Source organism: Thunnus albacares, chromosome 23 (assembly GCF_914725855.1).
Source record: "Thunnus albacares chromosome 23, fThuAlb1.1, whole genome shotgun sequence".
Classification (NCBI taxonomy): Eukaryota; Metazoa; Chordata; class Actinopteri; order Scombriformes; family Scombridae; genus Thunnus; species Thunnus albacares.
The window spans coordinates 21,273,155-21,294,081 of record NC_058128.1 but is presented as its reverse complement, the minus strand read 5'-3'; the positions used below and the strand labels follow the sequence as shown (position 1 = coordinate 21,294,081).

General features: G+C 38.6%; 1 protein-coding gene across 4 annotated transcripts in view; it reads right to left on the bottom strand.

The window, feature by feature from the left end:
- The window catches only part of osbpl8 (oxysterol binding protein-like 8), a 99,769-nt gene extending 86,583 nt beyond the window's left edge, over positions 1 to 13,186 (bottom strand). For all 4 annotated transcript variants that reach the window (XM_044342869.1, XM_044342871.1, XM_044342868.1 and 1 more), the window contains exon 1: positions 12,859 to 13,186. The gene's annotated coding sequence lies outside the window, so the exon portion shown is untranslated. The remainder of the gene's footprint in view (positions 1 to 12,858) is intronic.
- Between the last annotated feature and the right edge of the window lie 7,741 nt (positions 13,187 to 20,927).

The window sequence follows — 20,927 nt, the reverse complement described above, 5'->3', positions numbered from 1 at the left end:
TGTGTCACCAGGAAGCTGCTCTTTCTAAACTCACAAATAAAACCCACATAATAGGATCTTGTGTCTCGTAACGTCCAAATGAAGCTTTTCTTCCTATCTTTTCCAAAACGTCCTCTTTCTACACCGAGCTTCCATATTACTGTGGTGCATCACTGAGGGGCCTTCTCAACATCATGCTCTAAACACTTTCATGTATTTTCAATAAATCTCTGTGATTAAGTCAGACAACTTTCATGAACTACCATAACTTTACTTTTTTGACTTATGGGGTTCACAAAAACCTATCAAGTTTTTTTTTCTATATTTCAGTATTAAGTAATATTTTGTAAATTCCCCAAAACTAATTCAACTTCCCTAGAAAATCTAATGCCCTTTTTGAATTTTACCTCAAAACTCTATAAAACATTTGAGATATTTACTGACTGATGGGAAAGAAATCACCTAAATATATAAATATAGTCCCCTCTGTAGAAGAAATCCCCAAAACATTCTATCTCACCCTCCCCTGTTCACCCTCCATTGGCTAGATGCAATGCATTAAACTGTATTACACAGTTGCATGGAGCTTGAAGCACCACTGTGAACCGTCTCATTTGCCTGCCTATGGTAGATAGACTGTGAGGAAAAGTGCAGCAACACAGATGATCTAAGCCAGCAGCAGATGATCAAAGAACACATACATTATATAGGCCTGTAACCTCTTCAAAGAAATGACTACTTTTATCAAAAAGTGCGTAGTTAAATAAGGGATTATTACTCAAAAATGAAATAGAATAAGCAGAATGTGTGAGGTATGAGGACTGTTGATGAGTGGCTTGATTACTATGTCTGCTTCTAAGATTTCTGGCTGCAGAAACCTATTTGTCAACCAGCTTTCTGTCTTGGAATTAAAACTCACTTTTCTAATGCTTGAAGATAGTGCTAAGCATGTGTTAATAAAAAAATATATATAATTCTGGCTGAAAAAATACAAATGATGAAAATGGACTATGATTCTAATCTTTAAAATAATATACTTCCTCATAATTATATTTCTTTTTATTGGATTTAATTATAAGTCCCTCCTGAGCAAAGGTGACTTTGCTGGATTGTGTCAAGTACAGGCCAGTGTAACTGAGGGAGAGATACACTGACTGTGGGTGATTCTCTAGATTATGAAGATAATGAAATGGATGAATAATGATTTCCTACTGACATGAATAGAGTGTTATTGTTGGCTCAGCATCGAGTCCCTCTTGAACCATCTCCCTCAGTACTTTCCTACATCCAACAAATGAGCTTTCGAATGAGGCTGGGGGAGCCTGTCTGACCTTGCTAGATGGTGCACACTTCCTGGCCACGGAAGGAGACTGCAGCATTGAGATGAAATGTCATCTTCAAGAGGATTCATGAGAACAAAAGTGAGTAATGTGGAGCTAATTTGCACACACTTAGTACAAGTTCTGCTAGAGTTTCGAGTCGGGTGGAGGACAGAGCCCAGCCAAAGGCTCTATTCTCCAACAATACCTCAAAGTTAAAAATCTCTTTGTTGAAGGAGAAGGCAGGTCACACCACAAATAACTGCTATTATCAGCCCAAATCCTTGTCAAGAGACTCTGCAAAGCCTGCCCAACCTGAATAGAAGGTGGAGAGATGGGCCTGCAAAGATAACTTATCTCAACAGTGATAAAAACACAGGCCAGAGGAATTCTGAGAAAACAAAAATGGTGATAAGAACTGCACAGTTGGGAAATAAGAAAGTAATATTCAAAACATCTCATCTCAGAGGAAATTCTATTTTGATTTATGTTTAACGGAGATTGAGGATACATAGAAACATTTTGTTATCGTCTGTCTTTAAAGTTTCTTTTTTATGTGCTATCCTGACATTTCAGGAGGACGCGTTATGACTCATAATAATTCGCTGTGAATAGTCGTATCAGCTAAACGCCATCTAGTTATTCAGCCTTCCTTGTCGGCCTGTCGTGATTGGCCTGAGTCATGTGTGGCTTAAGAAGTTACTTAGGTCTGCAAGTTTCCATTGCAGAGGAAGTTCTGTGTGAATTATGCAAGTGACATAGGTATGTGAGTTTGCATCACAGCCACCGTCTCTTTCCCCTCAAGCTACGGCTTAGCCCAAAGGGATTATCATAGCCGGACCTTGTGGTGATTTTTTGCCAGTTCAGAAGAGACAGCGTCTGAAATGTCCTTTCAAAAGCTCAAAGATGGCACATGCCACAACACTGGGTGCTAGCTTTCTAGTATGATATGAAAATGTATCATTGCTCAACACTGAGCGAAGCAAAGCATCACCATCCGCCTGTATCAAACAGGCTCATCAAAAGCAATGAGTTGTGAGTCCCTCAAAGAGATGCAGCTGCACACAGGATACTGGAGTTGGCATGAGTGAATTAGGACACTAGAAAACAGAGCATGCAGGTCTGAGCTGAGTAGATACTTGTAACTTTATCCTTAATTAAATCATGCCAAGACTCATAAATTAAAGTTTTATTGCAAACAGATGCATATTCTGTCATTTTTAGCTTAAATGATCGCAACATTAAACATTAAAGTTACTTATAAGTACTACTTTCAATATCAAAGATACATTCACACTGATGCAGTGTAAAACGATAGCTTTGTCTTTCTCTCGCTTTATCTTATACACACACCCACCTACTTCCGCGGCAGTAAAACACAACTACCCACCCATACTAAGATCAATGTCTACTGAGCTGGGCAAAGAGGCTTGGTGTGCAAGCTGACACCCTTTAACACCCGCTAAGGGCAAGGCTGTAAGCTTTAATGCTGCGGTTTTCAGTGGTATAGATGTATGTCATTCACGCCTGCATTTTAAGCAACCATCTGAGTGTTTGGAGGAAAATAGCAGTCATGACTTTTTGCTAGGTCAGATTGTGGTAAACCTGTTTAAAAACAAGGCCGTCTTGTTCACTTTTCATTTCGAAAACCTAAAGCGTGCTAAGCTCTCAGGGTCGTCTGATCTGCATAACTGATCCCTTGTTTTAAAATAAGGGGTGAAAGAAGCCAGGCTGGGAAAAAATGAGAAATGTATCCCCCCACTGAGAGTGTAACTAGAACATCATGAGCAGCGGGAACCAGCAAGTTACTCACACAACAAAAGTGCAGGTCCTGTGCTTCTCATCAAACACTCGTATGAGATCATTTTTCCATTCTTTTGTTTACTACAAGTGTATTCCTTTGTTCCTGCAAGAAATGTTTATACTCAGCTTCAACACCTTAAAAAACAGATGCCTAAGGCACGTAAGTGGAACAATACAGCAACAGAAAAGGCAGACTCCAGTGCCTTTGTTTCCATCGTATCCAAACAACACAGGGACATATTCCACTAATCTTTTCAGAAAGCTGCACCAGAGGATTGTAGTCAATCATTTGCACCACCTGTCAAATGTTTTATTCAGGATGGAGGGGTTTTTTTTTTTCCTTACATTTTTTCCTTTTGTGGCTTTTCTGTGGTGCAAGCCGACATGCTCAGTACAACGTTAGGTGTGGTCAATAGCTGCACCTACAGTCCCACACCTTATGCTGAGCAAAGCTTTATTTCTGTCTGGCATTCATGAGTCAACTCTTGACACAATGGTTTTTGGGGTGGACTGGCAGTGTTATCGTCTGCCAGTCTGATGCCTGGTAATGAAAGTTATGCAGCAAAGCAAGATTCCTCTGAGAGGGACTCATATTACCATTTGACATAGTAAGAAGACTCATGTCCTATTATGACAAAACAGACAATTTTGAAGGGATGTTTTATTCTACAAGGTCTTTCAAAAGGCCAATATAACTGACCTAAAAATGGCTACTTTAAGGGACTTAGAAATGTTGTTACAAAAAAAATGGATATATCTAAAGTGGACATAGCCTTTGTTCAGGAAACACATTTAAATGAGAAAGAATTCCTTAAAGCTGAGGTGCTGTTGGGTGGGGAAGGTTTTTTCAAGCCCAGGAAATGGCAAAAGAAGAGGGGTCTCCATTTTGATTGATAAGAATTATTTTTGATGAAACAGAAGTGTTAACTGACTCAGATGGCTGCTATGTACACACCAGTTGTTCTCTAATATTTATGCACCTAATTTGGTTAGGAGTTTTTCATAACCTATCACAACTTCTCTTGGAACTAGGGATTATTCAGATAATATTAGGTGTTGATTTTAATCAAATACTGGATCAGGATCTTGATAGATCCCTGCCTAGATGTAACACAGAGAGAAGATCAGCTGTTGCTATTAGACAGTTAGCCTCTGATTTGGGTCTAAAAGACATCTGGAGATTAATGCATCCAAATAGAAGAGATTACTCGTTTTTCTCTTCCCCCCCATAATATCTACACCAGAATTGATTATTTTCTCTAATCTCTCAGTCATTAGGGGACTATTCTGTTAGCTCTAATACAGGCAATATAGTCATTTCAGACCATGCTCCAGTTTTCCAGACACCTAAAAGCTGGTGATGGCATTTTAATGTATCCTTGCTGAAAGACAGTCCATTCCCTTAAATGATTAGAAATGATTCTTTGCTTTTAGAGGAAACTAAATATAAAGCAGTGCCCTTGCCATCTGGTGGGACACTCTGAAAGCCTATTGGAGAGGAAGAATCATTTCCTATGCTTCCTTTAAGAAGATGTCAGCTAATGAGAAATTCACTGAATTAGAGAGCAAACTTAAAATACTTGGAACTCTCAAACCAAGGACAGGTCCACACTAAAGATAATTTCCACTAAATATCAATTAAACAAATTACATCATAAGAACCAACCAGACATACTGGAAAATGGGTGAAAAGCCTGGTCGGCTTCTGGCCTGCCACTTAAAACAACAAAAGTATGAACCATATACCAGTATACAGCAGCCAGATGGAAATATCTCTACCTCCTCTAAGCAGATAAATGATAGATTTAGATCTTCATTCATCACATAGTGACTTACATAAACAAAAGTTTGACAGCTTTCTTGCTGATCTTAATCTTCCACAACTCTCTGACAGTGACAGAGACTTCTTGGAGGCACCACTAAAAATAGAAGAGATCTCTCAGGCGATTAAAAGCATGTCACTAAACAAATCCCCCAGGCTAGATGGACTTCCTGCCGATTTTTACAGAGCCTTTGAAGATATTATAAGTCTTGCTTGAGGTTTATAACGATACATTTAAAGCTGGCACCTTGCCAAAATCCATGTACACCACGGTTATATCTTTCATTCACAAAAAAGGCAAAGATGCCTTAGATCCTAGTGGCTATCAGCCTAATTCTCTACTAAACTGCAATTGCCCATCTACCCTGTTCCATCAGAGGAAGTTTTGTTGGTCCTTGAAAGGTATCAAATACCTGGGCATTCAAGTAACTCCTGATTATAAAGATATGGTCTTTCAATCCATTACTTCAGAAGATGAAATCTGATTTTGGTAGATGGACTAAAATTCATCTTTTGCTTTGGGGGAAAATACACTGTTAAAATGATGACTGCACCTGTGATTTATTACATACTATCCCACATTCTTCTGAATATTCCCAACTCCTACTTCAGAGATTTTGATACTCTTATTTTAGATTTCCTTTAGGGCAATTCATAGCACCGTTTAGGAATAAAGAAACTACAAGCTCATACAAAGAAAGGGGGATTTTCTCTTGCCATCCTAAAGGGTACTACTTGGCTATCAATACAAAGTATATTGGAACATGGTTACCAAGTAGTGAGGAAAGAGATAAACCAAGCTGGTTCCAGATAGAGACTGACGTTAGTGGTGGGCTAGCTCCCTGGTCCGAACAATTTGGCACAAAATTGCTACAACAGAAGGATCATCTAATTATCACTAATACTAAATCAATGTGGTACAAACTGCATAGAGCTGGCCATTGGGACTTTTTCAAGCCCCTTTGAGCACATTTATGGAATAATAAGCAAATTTTAATTGGAGACAGTTAATTAGACACCATGGTGAAAAGCTGGGATAACCTACGTTTTGCATTTATTTAACAGCCACACTAACCTTCAACCAAATTGTAGATAGATATAAATTATCACATAATCAATTTGGAGGTATGTCCAAATGCAAAGTACCTAAATGGTTAGGAAGCCCTCTTACCCGCCCCACAGGCAGCCTGATTGAAGAACTGCTGATTAGATCATTATCATGTAGGGGCATCGCTCCCAAGATCTATCAACAACTATGTGACCCCTTGCTCAAGATCAAAAAACATGGGACAGGAGACCTGGCTGTGGAAATATCTCCTGAGGAAGTCATGTTTAAATAACATTAATACAATTCACAAGGAAATGGGCAATAGGTTTATTCAACTGAAAATAATACACAGATGACATCGGACACCACCACAACTATATAAATAGAACCTAATGCTGGTAGATGCTTGCTGGAGATGTGAAGGAAACAGTGATTCTATGTTACATATACATTGGACATGTCCAACACTTAAAGACTGGTGGAATAATATCCAAGAGATTATGTTTGAAGTCCTTAAGAAAAAATTCAAAATCTCTGCAAAACTGTCTTTCTTGGGCTCAAACACCAAGCTCCAAGACTTCTCCTCCTTCAAAAAGAGATGGATTATTCTGGCTTCTGGCAAACAGATACTAATGAGACACTGGAGGAAGAAAACCCGCCCCATTACGAAGAATGGTCTACAATGGCACAGTTAGCTTCTTATGAGAGAGTAACATACTCTCTACTGAATAAGCTTGATCATGTTTACATGGGGCCCTAACCTTGCAGTCAACTTGGTAATCCAGTGTTATCAATGGACTGTTGTGCTCATCATTGGAGAAAATGCCACCGTGGTGGTCTGTGATTTGTTTTTTAAAATTTGATATTATCTCTCTATTTTATGAGCGAGTAGGTATTTAGTTTTGATAGTTATCTGATTAAGTGATTTGATCTGTCTGTCTTATTTTTGTGTTTAAGTTTTCAATAAAATGTTCATTACAAAAAAAAGGCAAACATCACCCTTACAACACCTTCACACCTAAGGCATGAGCATGCTGACCTTATACACATTCCTGCTGATGGTTTCACACTACTTCACTAATTGAAAGCTGGTGGCAGTAAAACACCAAAAAACATAGCAATGTGCCTACAAAGGTAAAGAAGCAAACATAGATGGAAATGCATGTAAAATGATTGTTAGACTGCATTGATACACTTTGTGTTTTGGTTAAAAACGCTGAATGTAAATACAACTTTAGCTCTGAAGAAGAGCGGAAGAATTATGACAAAATGAATTATGAAAAAATGGCATAAAAAAATCTAAATCCAGGCACTCAAGGTGGGTTGGAAACATAAAAGGCCTTTGTTTCAGTGGGCATTAAAAAACACACCAACGCGTGTGGGCACAATCCATGCACACTGCAGTTATATCTTTCATTCACAAAAAAGGCAAAGGTGCCTTAGATCGGTGTGCATGGATTTTTTATGCCATTTTTTGGTCATGATTCTTCCACTCCTCTTAAAAATGATTCCCTTCCATGAGCACCGGTGGTTTGAGGGACACCACCAGCGCTCTCTTTTACATAACTTTAGCCCTGTTTTGACCAAAAAGTTCCAGGAACAATGGAACCAGAGGAACTAATCTCAGGAACAAACTAGGAATTAAAAGTCCCTGTTGTGTAATCCTGTCTGCGTTTCCACTACATCTGAAGAACTAGGTACATTATGCAAATTAGATCCATGATGAAATTAAAAAACAGCAGCATTTGAAACACAGTGTTACCACAGTCATACTGTTTGTATTTACTGTTGATGCCTGACATTTGAGTTAGATGTGATGAATGAATGAAAAGGTGAAATACAGAGGAGGAAAAGGAGACTGAAAACTGTGATGGCCTCCACAGTTAATGATTTGTGTTTGATGGTTTTTCATTTCTGCTTTATAACATAACCCCCATCAAACAAACAATCAGAAAATAAAGTTTTATTTCTTTCATTCGCCGTCTTTATTCTCTGTACCGCCACTCTCTGTTCCTCATTCACTCATTTGTGCTCTCAGCTCGTTCGCACTCTTTTTTAAAGTGAGTCAGCTGTTTTAACTTTAACGATGAGAAATGTCCACCTCATATTGATACTTCCTTGTTTGGTGAATGAAGCTAGAGCTGCCAGTATATGTGTTTGACCAATCAGCAACGATCATGCCTGCAAACCCTCGCCCCTACAGTTCCTGCATTTTGGAAAGTTCTACCCCTGGACGAGGGAGTTTTTTAGCACCTTGGACTATCCTACAGGAACTAAATTTGGTCCTTGGTTCCTCCGGTCGAAACGCAGGTTTGGTCCTTGAATTCAAAAGGTTCTTGGTCTCCCGGGAAAGTTCGTGCAGCGCAAACGCTCTATTTATATACATGAACACTCCACAGGGTATCTTTAATTTTGTGTATATCTGAATTCCCAGAGTTATGCAATTGTGCTCTAATCTACCAGGACTAGGCGTTAAAAAAAGCAAGCATTGCAGACAGGAGGAGATTAGGAAAATTAATATTGTGATTGTTACCATTCTGATGTAGTCCATAGCATCCAACTTAGCTGTTTAATAGGACATATAATCCTTTTATACAACACTTAACCTTTAAAATACGCACGACACGCACATGTTTGGTGTCAAAGATGGGTAAGGCCATTTGCAAATAATCATCTTGCTTGTTCTCTATCTTTAAAGAGCTACTCATCGCTGTTCTGGATGCTAAAACACTGGATAAATTAATCAATTCATAGTCAACCCCATCCTTTCTAAATTAATTTAAAGTTTTAAACTGAGGCTCAGTGTCTCCACACATCATTTCTTGTTATGCTAGAACTGTGATCTCCAATCACAAGTTAGAGCTTTGGAGGAATTAATAAGTGGCTCGCTAAGCAGCAGATGAAAGGCTTTGCTCCTGTATCTCTGTATTGATGTCACTCTCAATATGTGATCAGTGTTTGAAACATACATAACTGCAGAGGTGACACTTTATATCCACAGCACAGAGCTGTACTCAAAGTCGCTTCTTATTTGAATGTTACAGATTATGTGTAGGTTTGAAAGCAGCGGATCTCTCCGTGATGCAGGAAGATGCTGCGGTCCAGGTGGGCAGTCATAAACATCTCCTTCCTCTGAAGCTATCCTTTGGGGGCTTGACGAGGGTGGACACTGAAGTTAATGGGCTGGGACACTCGTAAAGGGCTAGATGCGCCCACGCTCCTTTATCAAATAACAAATCCTGCTCAGCAGTGGACCTGGTGCGCACACAAGAAACCACACTTAACAAAAGCCTTTCATCACTGGAGACAGGTGCAAATTAAAGGCATGTTTGTTCAGTGTTGTTTGATGTATGGGAGCCAACGGCAGTAAGCTCGTCAGTATAATGAAGCCTGAGACAATGAAATTAAAAAGGTACAGGATAATATGGTTTTATTGGAATAAAAACAGCTGTTTTCATTGGTAAGCCTCAGCTCACCCTCTCACAGATTGTAATAAAAGCCATTGAATTAAACGTTAAAGAAAAGCAGGCCAAAACATAACCTGATTTGTGTGTCGCTGCTGGATAAATCCACACTGACAAGAAGTGAGAGGCAACTATCTCACTTTGAGCACATCTGGCATTTGTCGGAGCGAATGCATCCAATCAGCCAACCCACAGCCAGTGGCCTGAGTGTCCCAGCTGGGAAGATTACGCTGCAGTGATGCACTGGCCTTGGCATTTCAATAACTTCATGAGCAACACAGCATTTATTATGGCTCTTAATAGTCCTACAGTATGGGGGTAGAAAGAAAAGGCTGTTGTGAGACTACAGCCTTGCTGACAGGTCAATATTTGCTCAGTGAGAGACTGAAGATGAGTTCTTTCATAATGTTGTCACTGTGAAGCCCTTTAAAAGAGAGTAACTGATTAAATGCACCCTTTAATTCCCAGGGCTGAGACAGTGGAGATAAGCACTAACTGTGTGTGTTTTAATTGTTTCAGTTTCTGCCATTTCCAAAGCATGTTCTGATTAAAATATATATACATTTGTGTATAAAACTCAATACATCACCACTGCTGAATGACAAATACTACAGGAAAGCACCACACCCAGATCAAAATGCAACTTCCCAAAGATGTTAAAAAAAAACAGTCCCCACTCCCAATAGCTTCTGGCTGTGATAGTACCATATGGCATTTCAACACAATATGAAATTCATCACTCTGGTGACTAAGTGTTTACATGGTAGGACAACAGGCTTTATAACAGAACAAATTCAGCCTCCAGTATATGACATTTTACAGCAGCAGAGACCAGATAAGCTGTTGTAAATGACAGTCATAGGCTTCTGGCTGACCATCTTTGTGTAACTGAGTGATTCATGTTTTACTGGAAAGCAATAACCCACTGAGAAACACAATAGCAATTTTCAGATACTTAGGAATTCTTTCTGTATCAGCTGAAATGAAACATAGGAAATTGGAACAACACAATCCTCCCTTTACAGATTTTACCAGCACTGTTATTTTTCATTATAGGAGGACAATAAGAATTGTGTTTGTATTGGAAGAACAAAGTGGTCAAGACAAAGAGCTTTTAGCTCAGCAAGCCATTACTGGTCAAATAAGAGTCTAAAAAAATTCTGTCAAACCTGCTCATCAAATTTGGTCCTACCCATTTTACCCACATTACCTGCATGCATGTGCAAGCACATGAAAACCTAGTGTGGACACAACAACCCCACAGCTCTGTAAAAACAAGCATAGAGGCTAATGTGGATGAACAGCACACCTTACAACCGCAGGGTTGATTTGTAATATGCTTAGTGCCTCATGCATGCACCTCATCTACATAATGTATGACTAGAAATAATGATTACTGTATAAAGCAGGAATGTAGCAGCAACACCCAGCAGCCGCTCAAAGCACTCTCTGCACACAGAGCCTTGTTATACGGTTAGCATCCAAAGAAGAGTCTCTCTCCTTGTGTCAGTCCAACACTTTAGTCCTCTAGTCTGGACCAGCACTTGACATAATTAATCAGCTTCATTAACAAAACTGAGCATCTCCAGGTAAATGTTCTACTGAAGCCCTATTTTCCATGGCCTAAAGACTTTTAAACAAGTAGCAATAACTAGAAATTGCAGTCATATGTGATTTTTTTTCTCCAAAAAAAACATTTTAACTCAGCATGAGCAAACTTTTGCTCATGATTCACCTTGTTTAAAAGCTGTTTTTGTAGAGTGTCAGTTACATAATGCATCAGAATACAGTCTCAGCACCAGAATAACACATTTAGGATCCATGCTAAGCATTTGGAAACTAATGTATTTATTTATAATGCAATTTTTCCACTTTTTACAAATAACTAGGCTAGAGTTTAAACGATTCATCAGTTAGTAAATCAACAGAAATTCAATCTGCAACGATTAACTGATATTTTTCAAGCGAAGACACCAGACATGCTCTGGTTCCCTGGTTTTTTTTTATGAGGATATTCAGCGTTTCTCTATTTTATATCATTGTTAACTTAACGGGTTTTGGACTGTTTGTCAGATAAAACAAGAAATTTGAAGACAAAATAATCTGCATATTTATTGCCATTTTCCTTTTGCATATCAGTATTAATATATTGCTGGTGCTACCAAAGTAGATCATGCATTCAAATGTAGAGCTATGTGTGTCTACCAGAGCAGTGTGCAGGACACGAGCTGTGGTTTGAGAAGGGCTGAATGGAAACTCCATTTGCCTGGGAAATGAGCTAGTTGCTCTTGTGACCCTGGATTGCGAGCCTCACCTCAACAAAAGTTTGGCATGGAAAGTCTGGGATTACCCTTCATTCACATGCAAATGCAGAGAGGATGGAAAATATGGAAATACATCACCGACTGAACCCAAGTTGGCACAAGTACACAGAATGGACTGACCGGTGTTTTCATCATGGACTCAAATCACCTCAAACTACAAGTTTCAAACATCTAAATCTGACCATTTCCTGCTGTAAAATATGAAATCATACTTGATGCATCCAGCAGACTTTCATGCTTCTCATTACACCTATAAACTGATATTTGAGGCCTATAAATGTAAAATTAGCTTCCAACTATAAAACCTAAATGAGGTTCTTTATAACATACACACATCAAGCAAAAGAATACAAGTTGGAGGGAAGAGCCTCAGTGAAATCGAAAGGCTGATAACGTTACAGGCTCATATCAGATATCCGAACAGTCCAGGATCTGCCGGATGCATCAGCTGTCTGACACAATTAGGAACAGTTCTCTAGTCTCCTGTTTCTGCTCCTGACTCCTGTCAAGTGAAAGTGGTAACAGAGCACCAAGGCTGAGGTGGGTGCAGACATGCAACACTGCAGCAGGATCATATGTTAAAGGCTGATGCAGGGGGGTAATATCTAGTCAAGTGGGAGTGGGGTCAGTTAAGAAAAGAGGCAACACCTTACCCTTAAGTGAACAAACCTTGAGGTCTAAACAAAGTGACACTAGTTGTAGGTTTACAGCTGCTTCCATAATGAGGCAGATACAGTATGTCATACTCACCGCTTTGATGCAGAGCACACCGAATCCTGACTACACGGCTGCAAATACACACCGCTAACTAAATGTTGGCTAACCTAGTCCTCAAAAATGTTCACCCTGGAGCAGGAGATGGGACATACGCAGAGACGTGTGGAGATGGAGAAGCTCTTTAACTCAACGCCTCGGCTCTCTCTAACCGTAGTTTATTACATAATAGTCTTGCTCTGCTGCAGTCACGGCTGTCAACTCGCCATATACACACGCAGCGAATTAGCAAGGAAGCTAGCTGTGTTTAGTCAACATTGTTAGAAGGTGGTGGAAGGCGGCGTTAAATGGTCAGTTTTTGTTATTTTGTCTGTGTGGTACTCACCTTTGCTTCGCTTCGGGTTGTCTGGCTGGCCCACAGAAAGGAAGGAAAACACTGGCTGTGAATATTCAGGGACGACTGTCCGTTAGCTGTTAGCTAACGAGCTGGAAATGTTTAATTCTGAGCATTAACGTTAGTGGCTCGCGTCCTCCTCAACCCAGCGGCGTCATGTAGGTCCAATATTAATGTTTACAAAGTTCAAATAGACTCCAGTAACACTGGTGGATTTTGTACTGACTATTAGCCACCGATATTCAGTCAACTTGTTAGCTACTAGCCCGCCTGCACGGCTCTGTAGTGGGTTTGAGTCATCGGGCAAACGTTAACTGAAACGGAACAGTACTGCCAGTTACAGATTTCAAAATAACAGCCACAGAAATATCAAAATGTATGTGGATGAACACCCTTTCTGAGACTGTTGTTCACTGTTTGGTTATTGATTCCTGACCTCAGGGTGGTGCCCCGTAATTATTAATTCATATTAATAATTTTATTGATTTTAAATAATTATCTTCGATAATTATTACTCATTGCTAATAACCAAACCTGCTCCTACTGAGTCCCAGCAGCTGTATTATGTCATGGTAAATCTATAGGCTAGCTTCGTATATTGCTGTATGGTAGGAGCAGTGTTTTTCGTGCGTTATGTAACATGATGTCAAAGTTAGAAAACACACAGAGAAATACTGTGCTGCAATGTGACATTATGGCTCTAAATTCTCTGCTGGACCTCAGACTTCATCATGAGCCTGATATCTTTGTAGGTCCATTTTGGTATTTGGCTTTGGTATTTCTCCCTGCATTTTCTGTGCTCATGATAGTTCTGACTGATGAGTCACCTGTTACGCATCAGTGTTCAGGTATGTATTGGTGTTACACCAGTGTTTACAGAGACAAGCGTTATCAACAGATCAATGTTTGTTTTTCTCTCCACAAAATGTTTCAAATACTCTATCTACAACACTACATATGAACCGCTTGCAGTGTAGATTAGTAAGACGATTTTGCTGTTTAACTACAAAAATTCACAGTGCATCAGTAATGCAACTTCAGTGCTATGATAATAATGTCAATATTATGACCATAAATCAAATATTCTATTTGAGGTTTTAAAGTTGTATGAGTATATTAGATTTCCTTCATACTTCATCTGTCTGCATCTCAAAGCCCTGACAGCACTTTTTATTTAACTTAGACTTTTATTTTTCTAGAAATTCCCCTTCCTGTACTTGCTATGTGCAGCTACATACCATCAGGGGAGAACAGGTACTATTGAGATTTTATTGGATTTAGTTTTACAGTAAATCTTCATCTCTTTGTTTCAGTGTCAAATCAACAGGTGAACCAAAAAGCCAAAACTCAAAACGGGCATACATGCAAGATTACTGAGACATTTCAAACCTGTCCTTCTACATACATCCTCTTCTTTTTTCTTCTTTATCAAATTATTTTACAATTTATACAAATTATTGTCCATATAAGTATTTGAACTTATCAATGAATTGGTTACAGTGAACATAATTGCTGAAATTCTTGCAGCATAACTTGTAGAGATGTGACTGATATATCCTGCTATGTCTGGGGAGCAGATACACAAGAAAAGCAAAACAGAAAAATAATTCTTGAACAAAACCAGCCGTACAAGGTTTGCACAGTTGTAAGGACTAATCTGGAGAAAGCATGAACTTCCTCCCCCCTCATTCACCGATGACCTCAACTCATTGTATTCTATTGCAACAGAGAAATCCTAAAATATATCTCCCTGTTTTGCTTTCTTAATTCTTATTTTATACATCCAGCCTGTTCGCTCTCCCTTAAGTGCGGTTGCTCTGGGCATCACCATCACTGATGCCCTTAGCAACTGAACTTAAGGGAGTGTGAACTGACTGCTTTCTCATACAACCAGTCTGGATCACTGATGCAGCATCCTGCATGTCACTTCATGTTTGACCTCCTGCCTCAGTAACAGGCTCTGCAGTTTGAGATGTATTCTTTTTCGAAAATGCAGGACTCCACCTGCTGGTGGAATGCTGTAACAAACAGTAAAGTCATCAATGTTCATTCTTAACAATGTGTTGTATTTTAAAACCTTGTTATATTATCCATTGTGTCAAATCTTCATCTGAAAAGTAACTAAAGCTGTCAAATAAATGTAGTGGAGTAGAAAGTACCGCTTTGTGGTAGTGGAATGGAAGTATAAAGTAGCATCAAGTGGAAATACTCAAGTAAAGTACAAGTACGTAAAATTGTACTTAAGCACAGTACTTGAGTAAATGTAGGCCTACGTAGTTACTGTCCACCACTTTCTAACAATAAAGTCATAATACTGGAGCAAGGGAGCTTTTGAAGGTAGGTAAAATGAATTGTGTGATAAAACTGAGTATTTCAAACATACCTCTAACCTTAACTTGCTCACCACCTATTTTGGGTTGTGACACTATTTCAAAAGAACACAAAAGTTTTTTCCACACAAGTTTGGCCCGAATGAAACTGAATCAGCATAACTTCCATCTGATTTAAATATTTAGAGCTTTGACTGCAAACGATAAGAAAAAAAAAGATTTCGGAGCAGATATTACAATTGAAACACTTTTCTTTTCATGAAACCAAGCTTTTTGGGGGCAATGTATAGTTTTGAAGAGAAGTGGGAGGAAACCAGAGAACTCGGGGTAAACCCACACCACCTCAGTAGACAACACACAGACTCAGAAAGGCTCACAACCGGGACTTGAACCCTTGCCTTCTAGATGTGAAGAAACACTGTTGACTACTGAAGTGACCCTGAGACCCCCAAGTCCTGCCCCACATGGAGGTAACCTGAATGTGAGGCAGGGCTGAAGCTCTTTACTGCGTTCATGTTGAAGGAAAAAAGTTAATCCCAGTTCACTTTTTCCCTTCAAGATGAAGGCTACTCGCCCCCTAAATAACCCCAACAACTAGTTCTACATCTGAAGGAGTAGCAGTATATCATTTCGGTGAGTTCTTTGATGACCACCACAACATCTTTCTGTTTGTCCTCATCCTCAAACAGAGATGCCAACAGAGAGTTGACACCATCGATGAGCGACTCCATTGACTGGCTGCTTTCAGCTTCAGACTTTGGTGGAATTTTGCTTTCACTTGGGCCACGATTTAATGGATAAACACTTTGGCCATGTGCTTCAAAAAGTTTATTATCATGTTGCCGACTCCTTTCAGAGACACTTTGCGCATGTGTATGCACTCTGGGCGTGTTACCTATTCCTTAACCGCACTGGCGATGGTTTGCAGGATGTCATTTGCCAAAAGCTCAGCCTCTAAAAACAAGTCAGACCGCAGCAGCTTCAACAAGATCCTTATCACGCTGTTCCATCCTTTCCAACACACTTTGTGCTTGTGTTTGGACTCTGGTCTTGCTGCCCATTCTTTGAACTCCCTGGCAATGATTAATGCAATGTCGCTTGCCAAAATCTTATTGTCAAAAAAAAATTCAGACCACAGCAGCTCATAGTCTGAGTCTAAGATGCCATTCAGATCCTCTTCAATAAACTGCTGGATTATTTTAGCTGTTGTCTTTTGCTGATTATTTACTAAACTTGAAATATGCCGCAGTGAAAATGATAAAACATAGCAAAGAAACAATTTATTTCTCCTTAAGTGTTTTACAATTTCCTCGGCTCAATTTTCACAAGTTTCAGTTTTCAAATTGTCACAAAATGAAAACATCTTCATTGCAGTTATTTTTACGAGTGGTTAGATGCATGGTTCATTACTGAGTTCACATCTTCACAGCAGCTCATTTTACACACAAAAGCAAATCCTTCCAGCAAACATGAACACAACAACTCATGTGTCAATCGGACACACTGAAATAAACACCAACAACAGGCAGCACATCTTTATATAGCAGTCTGTGAAGTTAAATCACTTTTTTATTGTGAATATGTTGTTTTTCAGTGGTTGATAGTGTATATTGTGTAATACAGTCAGATGTGTAGCTCTCTATAGAACATACTACAGTGTATTCTACAGGAACGAGGCATAGAAATGCTGTAGGAAGCTATCAGTGGACTTTATTTCTGACAGTTTGTCTTGTTTTGCGGTTGAATATAGTTGTATTTCAGCGTGGTTATGATTTGGCAGATTGCTGTCCGTTTGAATACATGTTAGTGTTTGAACATAAACTGAAGAGTTTGGAAGTGAGGATGTAAACGTGTAAAAAGTGCTGTAGATCCACAGATCAACAGTTTTGTTGTTTGTTTGTGTTTGAGTAAAAAAAGTATTTAGGACATTTGAATGCTTTCAGTGTGAAAACAATGCAAATGTGTCACATTCCATAATTGTTACTGTTGTGTCCACTGTGAAGAGTTTTGAAAATGTGGAACTGTAATGTGTATAGAGTCAGACATGATGACCAGGCATTGACTGTCTGCTCAGCTTTAGTGTCTTTGAACAATATAATGAAGTTCAGAGGTCACTGCTCTGTAGTTGACCTCGATGTGAAGAGGAAAATCTACACAAAGGGATGCAGAAAGTGTCACAGAGCTTCAGTGTAACAATTAAAATGTCTAAAGACAAAATAATTTGCTTCAGACTGCAGATGGGAGAATATCACGCACACACACACACAGATGTGACTGCCAGGGAAACTCATCAATGACTTGATTACTAATCTTAAGTATGACATCATATCCTAACTGTGTATGTGTTTGTGTGTTTTTGTGTGTGTGTGATGAAGTCATGGTGTGTACATCTCTGTCTGGTTTTCTGTATTGATTGTTTTCCTCTTTAGGACATCTGTGTGGTGACTCAGAGACTCGACAGCTCTTCAATCTACAAACTCTGGAGAGAGAGAACTCACTCTCTTTGTCTCTTCGACGCGCTTCATGTTTTATGGAAGATCATTAAAGACAAAACTACTGTGCCAACACATTTTTATCATCTTGAATTTCTTTTACAATCAAGACAGTTAATATTTAGTATTTATTTAGGTCTCTGTATGTTTTAGTAAAGATCAATTTTAGAAACTTTTCTTTAATGAAAAAGAATTAATTATTTGAAAATTATATGAAAATGTGATTTTTCATTGTCTTGTGTGCACATGAAATAGGAAAACTGCAAGAAAAGGAAATAGGGAAAAGGATGTTATTTCATTTATCTCAAAGTGGAAGTTGTCTGGTTTCAGGAAGTGCCAAAGTTTTATAGTTTTTGAGTTATTTTAGTTTCATGTAATTTACAAAGAAAGACAGAATAAAGGTCTTCTGTTTACTTTTTTGTTATTGGATTGAAACACTTTTAACACTTTCTTTTTCACCTTTCCCTTCCCATCCCCCAACCTCAGGCCAGTTTATATTCTTATCATTTTTTTTAAATTATCATTGTTATTCTTACTCTTCTTATTCTTCTTAGTAGTAATAATAGTAGTATTAGTAGTAATTTTGTAATATGGTGCCATTTTTATAAAAAAATGCTCTGGCCCTGACTTCATTTTGAAGGTCAAGCACCCAATATCCTGTCTGTGGCTTATATTTGAGTAACTTGATTCTTCAACAGCAGGTTGGACAGGAGCTCACAAACATGTGATCAGTCCAGTGTACTTTCACTTTAACCACAGTCCAACTGAACACTTCAAATCTTTGATAGAGGTGATGGAGTCATACGTGTCACGTGATAAATTAGTTATGATGTCATTGTCATGAACCATGAGATAACATCACAAGAATACCACCCCTTACATGTTTCTGGTGTCATTATAGAGTTATTATAATGGATCCTGATGTGCATTTATTATAATAATGTTGAATATTTACTGAAGATCTTTTATTCTGTGATAAGTTTGGAAGCATGTGAAATCTGCGGGTCATGAACTGTGAAGGATCACTACAGTTTGGAAGGAGAGGAGGCTGCATGCATGTTTGTGTAAAGGGTGACACCCAGTGGGTGCTTTAGGTTTTGTAGAAACATGTGACTGGACATGGAGGACATCTGGAGGCACAAAGGAGTAACAGCACTGGGTGTTTTGGGCCTTATTAAATGTCAAATATCCAGTCAGGCATCCATGTCTGAAATCATGGAGGTTTCATCATGACCACAGGAGAACCTGGCATCATTTTATTTTGTTTTTTATTCATTATTTTCTTTTTTCCTTCTTTTTTCTTTTGAATTTATTCTATTATAAGTTTTTCGTGTCTGTTTGTGCTAATGTTAAGAAAAATCACAAATAACCAGAAAAATAAACAAACTGATCATAATTATTTCATATTTCTTGTTCATTTAATTGTTACTTTTTATTTTTGTTCTTAATGCATGAATTTTCCATTCAAAAAAACCCACTGTACCTTAGACCTGGCCCTGTCTTGTGAAGCGTCCGTCTCACCAAAGATAATTTTATCAGCCCGGATTTCTAGGGAGGGTTTTGTTGTCCTGTGATCATCTCAGTGTTTTTTTGTCATCTTCAATGTTTTGTGATTTCTTGACTTAAGAAAATCTTATGTAAAGAAATGTAAGATAATTTTATCCCAAAATAATGGCTACCGACAGCTTCAGTCAAAAATGATCAGTAATGGCCTTTGAAAACCGTTAATGGTTGAACTCCAACACATACATAGTACACCATTTGTGCTATGCATACAGTACAAGTATACAGTGCATAGGACACTCACACTATGTACATATGTATATACTAGGAGTATTAATATAGTCTACATAGTATAATCAACTCCAGATTTGAAAGAGACAATAAGGCCTGCATACATCTGATGTTTGATGAATGGTGGGTTGATGAAAAATCGAATTACTGAAATTAGAATTAGAAGAAAATTAGAATTTGATAGCTTCTCTGATGTAAATCTATTAGTCTGCAAATTTTTACAGACTGGCTCAAGGAAAGGAGTCCATACAAGAGATCTACATAAAGATCTCTTGTATCTCTTTTTAATTCTCCATGCTCTAAATGGAGAACCAATTGACACAATATAGCATTATAAATACTTAGGACTTTGGTTAGACTGCACATTGTCATACAAAACTCATGTTGCTCAAAAACTAAAAATTCAAATTGGATTTTTGTACTGGAACAGAGCTTGTGTCTCTTTTCAAAACAGAAATGACACAGTTTACCATACTGTCCACATTATGGAGATAACCTGTATGCTTATGCTGCTGCCGCCACCCTTAAATTCCTGGACACCATCTACCACAGAGCCATTGATTCATTACAGCAGACAGTTATCACACTCACCACTGTGAGTTATAGGAAAAGGTCCAGCAGACCTGTATCTTCATTTATAAGGCCTAGCTATCTAAGTTGCCAAGTTATTTAACATCTTCAGTTGAGCTCAGAGCTAATAACCATGACACCAGATCACAGAGCAGGTTTGCTTTTAACTCTGAACTGGGACAGACTTGTTTCAGGTACTATGAAACTTCAAGCACTACTGGAGTGAACTGCAACACAGCTTGAAGTTAGAGACACTTGTTCCCCTGAGGGACTTTAAAATTTTACTGGCTGATACTCTTCAAAATGTTGTTTTAAGTAGTGTGTCTGTGATTGTGATGTGAATGAAGCGTATTATTGTGCTCCTGCGTATGTGTAACTTGTTTCAGGTCTCTCTTGCAAAAGAGATCTTGATCTCGATGAGATTCCCTGAACAAATAAAGGTTAAGAAATATAATTTATTAAAACCAAAGTTAGTCAAAAACAATACCTTGTATAGAAAGTGAAAGTTACATTTCACAATTTAGTTTAACCTTTGACTTTTCACAAAATCTTCCCCATAACACCGAAATGGCCATATACCATTACTACCATCCGTCTTACCACCTCCAGTCCCACACCCAGCAACCTTTGCACTTGAGGACAACTGAACCAACAGGAGAGGCGTGAAGTGAATTGCAAGAAAATACCTGCATTACAAAGCTGGTACATACTGTAATAGGTGCATGGATAAGATATGATATTGTACCTTTGAGATGGATATCAAAAGATGGTGTGTAGAGAATAAACACTTATTACCAAAGCTGCTGGACAAAGCTCCAAAGTTGTAAATGCAACAACGGTTAAAGTGGTGGAATTTCTTCACCTACAAAACCAA